Source organism: Buceros rhinoceros, unplaced genomic scaffold, assembly GCF_000710305.1.
Source record: "Buceros rhinoceros silvestris isolate BGI_N320 unplaced genomic scaffold, ASM71030v1 scaffold8531, whole genome shotgun sequence".
Taxonomy (NCBI): domain Eukaryota; kingdom Metazoa; phylum Chordata; class Aves; order Bucerotiformes; family Bucerotidae; genus Buceros; species Buceros rhinoceros.
Genome location: NW_010394800.1, coordinates 29,180 through 35,700, shown reverse-complemented (window position 1 = coordinate 35,700; position 6,521 = coordinate 29,180). Strand labels below are relative to the sequence as shown.

Genomic DNA, 6,521 nt, shown 5'->3' with positions numbered 1-6,521 from the left:
CGTGTCACCGGGGAGGGGAAGCACTGGGCGAGCCTCAGAGGATGGAGCAGCTTCAGATTTGCAGACTCCAGATCTCCAAGCGTGAGGAGAAACATCTAGCCAGAGCCAGGGCTGCAGGGTTTGAAAGCCAGTACCACTTACTAAAGAGTTTCCATCTCCAAAATGAGCTTTGGAGAGAAAACGGAGGTTCTCCCCCCACATCCCATCGGGAACAGGGCTGCGCAGGGATAACTTCTACTTCAGAGCATCACTGTTCCAATTTGCTTTAAGCCTCTCTTGGCAGAGGGCCATGTATTTTGGGATATTTTGCAACACATCTGAAGTGCTGGAGGTTTAACTGTTTGGGCTGCATCTCACACAAGCTGGAGCGAGGCAGGAAGGCAAAGGAGGAAAATAAAGACTTAAGGATTTTCAAATCTGGCTTGCTTTCTTCCTTCCTGCTTTTGTCTGCCTGCTTGGTGCCCCAAAAGGGCAACGTGCATTCCCAGAGTTGTGGAAATACTGTTTCTTTTCCGGCCCAGAGTTTCCAGTAAGCAGTTCACTGTAAATGGGGTAAACACCAACAAAAGTGTATTGTTAAATCCCCGTGTCTTTGTTTGGCTTCTGTCATGATCATAATTAGTATTTTCTGCTTCTGTAAGCCTGTCATCTGCAGATCTGAAAGCGCTTTACAAAAATTTGAAGCATCTAGTGAGGGGAGCGAGTATTAATAGCTCCATTTAACAGATGGGCAAACCGACACACGGAAGCAGCAAGCGCCCTGTCCTTGAAGCGGGGCCAGAGCCACCAAGCAGTCAGCTCCAGCAACTGGAGAATTCTAAAAGTGGGTCAGAACAATATAGGCTAAGGCAGTAGTTCTGTCCCAGCTTGGAAAACGATGAGGGATAGCTCCAGTGAGAGGGGTACTCAACCCAAACGGGGCCAGACAGAAGGACTGCTGGGTGAGGTGAGGTGAGCGACTGCTTCTATGGTTAAACGGTTCATCTCTTGCTTTCTGTTCTGCTAATATTTTGCCCTGGTACAAAGCAAAACCAAACAAAACAGTCCATGATGTTCTAAAGACTCTGAAAGCCAAAACAGCTGCTAAAATAAGCAAGTGTCTTGTTGGCTGGGCTCTGCAGGTCAGGAGATTGCAATGCACCCACAGATGTTAAGGCCACAGAGGAAATGTCTTTGAGTGGGGCGGGAGAAGACGCAGCTGTGCACAAACAGCAAAGAGACCCAAGGAGCAGGAGATGGACCAAGCAAGGGGACCTAAAGTACCAGACCAAACTTCCCCTTTTGCCTCAGAGAGGCTGACGTGGGAGTTTCACTTCTTTAAAGGGCAGTGGAGTTGCAAACCAATATGCATTTATACTCCCGAGGCAGCTGCTGGGTCTCCCCGTGGTGCAGGTCAGGAGACACGAGCTGCTTCGGTTCCCCCCAGCAGACGCACAGGAAGTTCACAGAAGGAGAAGCAAAAGCAGAGAAAACTTCTCTGTGAAGCCAGGCCCATGGCTGGACCTCCCTTGCTCTTAGACACAACAGCCCAAACCTCTGTTAGCACAAACTCTCCCGAGAAGGTGCCGTGCGAACAGCACCGTCCCGCAGCCCTTTGCTTGGTGTCTCCGTGCTCCGGTCAAGCCCGCTGGGCAGAGCCGGGCCAGACCCCGCGTCCCCTTTGCTGTCCTAGTCGTGGATGGTGGAAAAAGCAGCTGAGCTTTATGCTTCCCAGCAAAAGCGCAGATAATGGTTTCTTATGTTCACTCTCTTTTCCTTCCCCAGAAGCTGCTGCTTTCCTGCAGATGAAGCTTGTTTGAAGTCATGTCCAGAAGGAAAGTCAACTAAATAAGGTAGGGATTCCCACTACGGGCTGATGTAGTTTTTATTCACAGGGAGATATTGCACAGAGGGGTTTTTGTCCCTTCTGTCTCACAGACTTGTTTGACCTCCCTCTGTATTCTGAATTACTAGATGCTGGGAAGCTGCTAAGAGGAAAAAGCATCAACAGTTCTGCTATAACAGCGTTCCCACTGTATCTTCCCTACTTCACAGCCACGCTCTTGTACTAAGCCATGTTCCAGCGCTGGTTCTGAGGGCAGCCCCAGTGCTTTGCATGGAAATATTGTTTGTCTGTACATAACCACGTAAGCGAGTTTTGCTCCGTACATCGCGTCAGCCCAGCACGATCCAGGGAATCCCCAAAGCGTAACCTTTTGTGGCACTTGTGTAAGTGGCAGATCCGCCAGCTCAGACAGTCCTTTCTGTGGTTCCACCCCCTTTGCTACCCTAGAGACCCACGTCCTTCTACACCCAGACTGCACTTCAGTGGGCCATAAAATAGTTGGCAATTCATTTCATTAGCAGCTTTCCCTTTCCTGAGACTAACTTGCACTGACCACTGAGCATCCTCACTGTAATGTTACAGGCACATCTTGAGCACCGCTTCAGCTCATGGTTAGAAGTCTTATCCCTGGTGACTTATGCAGACAGATTTACCGTGTCTGTTATCACTGCACACAGATGTACAAAAATCCTCCATCCATCACAAAAATCCTCAGAGAGGGGGTGTGCGAGCCAGCAGAGCTGCCTCTGCCCAGGTAGGGGTCCCAGCAAGGTAGACAGCCAAGGGACTATTGATTTCAGTGAGCGTCAGAAGCTGTGGAGGCACCTCACACTGCCAGCCTGTTTTCAAGTCCTACATTTTCCTTTTCTTTTGTGTGTAAAGCACTAACAGCACCATCGCAGCCACCCAATCCTTCTCACTGCTCCCAAAGACAGATCTCCTCTCTGCCCCCATCTTCCCAGGCAAGCACTGCCCCTGCCCTGCGCTGGGAGGCTGCTGGTGGCTTTCTGCTGCGCAGGGGGTGGCCAGAGGGCAGCCAGCTCCAGGGAGCAGAGCTAAGCCTAGTTTTCTTCATCAACCTCATTCCACTCTGACACCCCTAAGAGTTGCCCTAGTTATTTTTAGGCACCGCTGGGAGATGCCAGGGCTCTCACACCTCACGAGGTTTCAGAGCTTCTTGCTCAGCCCCTTACATCACGCTGAGTCAGGAAGACTTCTTGGATACTGGATGTTAGCTCCTATAGGATTGTGCAAACCTAAAGGAGGAAGAGCCAAGGCAGGTGGCTCTCAGCTTCGTACACCCAGTGCTGAGCAGAGCCTCCTCAAGTAATAGCAGCCAAAACTGCGTAGCTGCAGCCTACACAACACCTCTTCCAAGCTAAGCTCTGTTTCCCAGCCATGCAAGAACTGCTTTGACACAGCAGCAGGACTCAGCTCCTCAGATCACAAAGAGCAGCTAGACAAAATCACTCTTTTTCCTGCTAGGCATCAAAATAAAACCCCATCCTTTCTTACCTCTACCTCTCTGCCTGTAGAAAGGGCTGCCTCCACCCAGAAGCAGAGCTACACCATCAAGAGCTGCTGGGCTTTTCCTTCCTTTTATACGTGACAAGGGCAGTTGTGCTAGAAAATAGCCCCAGCTGCATCTCCTCTGCACTTGTTTGACTCCTCCTTGCCCAGGGAAGCCTGTAAGGCGTTGGGGAGACTGTGCTGGGGGTGAGCATCCCTGCGCCTCAGATTTCAAGTGGGGTTTGAGTAGGCAATGTTTACTCAGAGGCCAGTGCCTTGGTGTGATCAGAATTGCTGTGGGACCCCTGGGGAGTTTCCAGCCTTTGAGGTGAACTCCAGCAGGGATCTCTCCCTGAATGATTTGGGGAAGACAGGAAACTCAAGTCTGAAGGGGATTCCCATTGCTAAGGAGTCCAGCCCATGGCCCAGGCACCATGGGGTGTCTGCACATCACAAGGGACAATACACGAGTCTTCCTGGAGCGTCCCCGCCACAGTAGCTGTGGGGCTTTTGCAGCTGAGGGGTTTGAAGTGACTGCTCTGTGGTTTGTCTGCTTTGCAAGGTCAGGCATTAGCAGATCTTCCACACAGTCACTGGTTTTGTTAACAATATGTTGACGTAAAAAGGCAGCTAAATAAGAAGTTGGGAGAAAGTAAAAATAATGAAAAAGGGACTTCTTACAGCTTGGAAAGGGTCTCTGCAGGGTACAGAGAGACCTGTGGGTGCTGGCTTACGAGACCTGTGCTCGTGGCTGTGCTGGATGAACATGAGGGCTTTGGCTCTCTGCTGTGCAGAAGTCAGAGAGCTGCGTCCACCCACTGCGAGCCTGGCCTGAGGGGGTGAAAAACATCCTAGGGCTGGCGGGGCCAAGCATGCCTCCTCCTGCTCTGCCACCCCATCTGGGAGGGATGTGCGTCTTTCGAAGGCTGGTGGAGAGGCACTAGAGAGCCCTGGTTTATTAGCACCTCAGAGCTGTGAGATGTGAAAAACAAGCTCGACCTGGGAACAAAACAAAAATACAACTGCTGTCACGGCAACTGTCTCCAGATGCACAAAGAGACCAATTACTTCTATTAATCAACTTAGTGAGAAGCTGCAGAAGAGGCTTAAGCTGCAGCTGAGGCTTGGTGCTGAGGTGAGGGAGGAGCAGAGAGCTCCATCAAGCTCCCGTTGCCAAGGCAAACCATGATTCCTCCTGTGGCGGAGGATTTTTGGAGCGGACGCTCAGCACCCATGCCCCGTGGGGACCGGCAGAGGGGGGCTACCTGCTTCGTGCCTGGGGATACAGGCTGGCAGGGCTGCACAGCCAGAGCTAGGTACCAGGCTGCCCTCCTGGCAGACAGACAGACGGATGGACGGGTGCCTCCCTTCCGCCATCGCCCACACATCTTGGCGCTAAGGAGATGCTGTTGGGGCTGAGCAATCCCCTCCCGCCTCCCCCACCTCCTCTCGAAGCCATCTCCTCTCCCCTGGGGACCACAGCAGCGTACATAAGGACTGACCCTACTCCGATGCCAAGGGTCAGCCGGGATTTTGAAATCCAGCTGAAGCATCTCTTACGTCAGCTGGGAGCCAGGCAGTGGTCAGGAGGATGTGGGGCAACAGGAGGTACCTTGGGATGGCAGAGACACTGCAGTGGGGGTCCTTAGGGACACGCTGAAGGGCAGGAGGGAGGGGAGGGAGTCTGGGGAGCTTGGTAGAGTGAATGTTAAACCTGGGCCCTAAGCAATTAGTTACCAGTTCTACAGGCATTAAGCGCTCTTTATATTGCGAAACGAGGCCGAAGCAAAAGAAGGGATCTGTTTATGGACACCGAGCCTCGGAACCCCTGTTGAATCTGCTCCCCTCCTGTAAGAACTGTATTTTCCACTAAGTCCTAGAGAACCCTAGAAACCCTAGGGTTTTCCATGCTATTCTCACCTGGAGAGAAGCTGCTTAGCATGTGATGTGGACAAACATGCCCTGGTAGGAGATCAGGCTGCTGCCCCAGCCCTGCCTGTTTTCTCACCCAGCCAAGAAACTCAGGGCTCAGCAGTTCGGAGTGCATCGATTCTGGCCAACAAGACGCACTACCACCACCACATTTTGGAGAGCACAGAGCCAGCAGGCAAGCAGGGGAGCTCTGTGCCTGGTGCAGACCCTGTCACCAGCCTTACCAACACTTGTCGCACATGTAGCTGCTACCAGACTGGGCTCCCAACAAGATATCTGCATCTTCCGCTCGGCTTCTGGCTGTGGATCTAAGCTCCAGTCCCTGGGGGTCATGAGCCACAGGTCTAAAAATACACCCTAACCCCGATAACACCGTTGTAGAGCCTTCCTTCTTTGATGTGCAACCCCTCGCGCATATTCCCAGACAAGGGCCAGTGGAAAATTTGCAGAAATTCCAACTGGAAGTTGTCAGACAGTTGGTGGAAACCCCCTGACCTCAAGTGCTGGCTTCAGTCCTACGGCATTTTTATTCCTCCTCGCTGGATGCAACTCCTGCAGTAGGAAACCTCACAGCAGACCCACAGGGAGCACAGAAATCCTGGGGCTCCCGTCTCTGTGCTCTACCAGGCCCCCCTCGGCAGTAAACCATCTCACACTGTAAATATTTTAAAAGCCCAGCAGGGCTGTGGAGTATGTTTTGCTGTTGTTATGGATCCGGCCCCAGCAGGAGAGGTCTAAGAATAGTCGCTGTACCCTGGAATGAAAGGGCAAGGGGCACTGCAACCACGCAGAGAGCTCAAAGGCAACCGTACGACTTCATGCCTCGGTCCCTGCAGGCTGGCAATGAAGGGGATGGGATGCATGAGCAGAAGAAGGGGTCACCCCCCTGTTCCCTGCCAGAGCTTTGCAATTTCTCTCCAGAAACACAGCAAGGAGCACCTTGGCTTCGTGGCTTTATGACTCTGGAAGCTCGGGGGCCAAAGAGAGCATTAGATCCTCTGGTGTGACACAAAGCAGGTGGGAGGGAGAGTGTGTCCCTGGCTGGGCTGTGGGACGAGGGAGCCATCTCCAACGAGAATCCGCAGCTGTTGGCTGGTCCCAACTGCCACCAGCAACAGGCTGGTGCAGGGCCACGGCTGGGCAGCAGCACCCCGGGACGTCAGGCTGCTGCGGCTCTGTCCCCCGGGACCTTGGCATCCCCGTCCCTGCGCTCGGGGCTGCCTGCTGTGGCCCCAGAGGGGGCCGAGGCGCCGGG

General features: G+C 53.0%; 1 protein-coding gene across 1 annotated transcript in view; it reads left to right on the top strand.

Annotated features, from left to right (window-relative positions):
- The first annotated feature begins 1,764 nt into the window (after window positions 1-1,764).
- Window positions 1,765-6,521, top strand: part of PKIG (protein kinase (cAMP-dependent, catalytic) inhibitor gamma) — a 10,818-nt gene continuing 6,061 nt past the window's right edge. The window contains exon 1 of the mRNA XM_010145333.1: window positions 1,765-1,832. The gene's annotated coding sequence lies outside the window, so the exon portion shown is untranslated. The remainder of the gene's footprint in view (window positions 1,833-6,521) is intronic.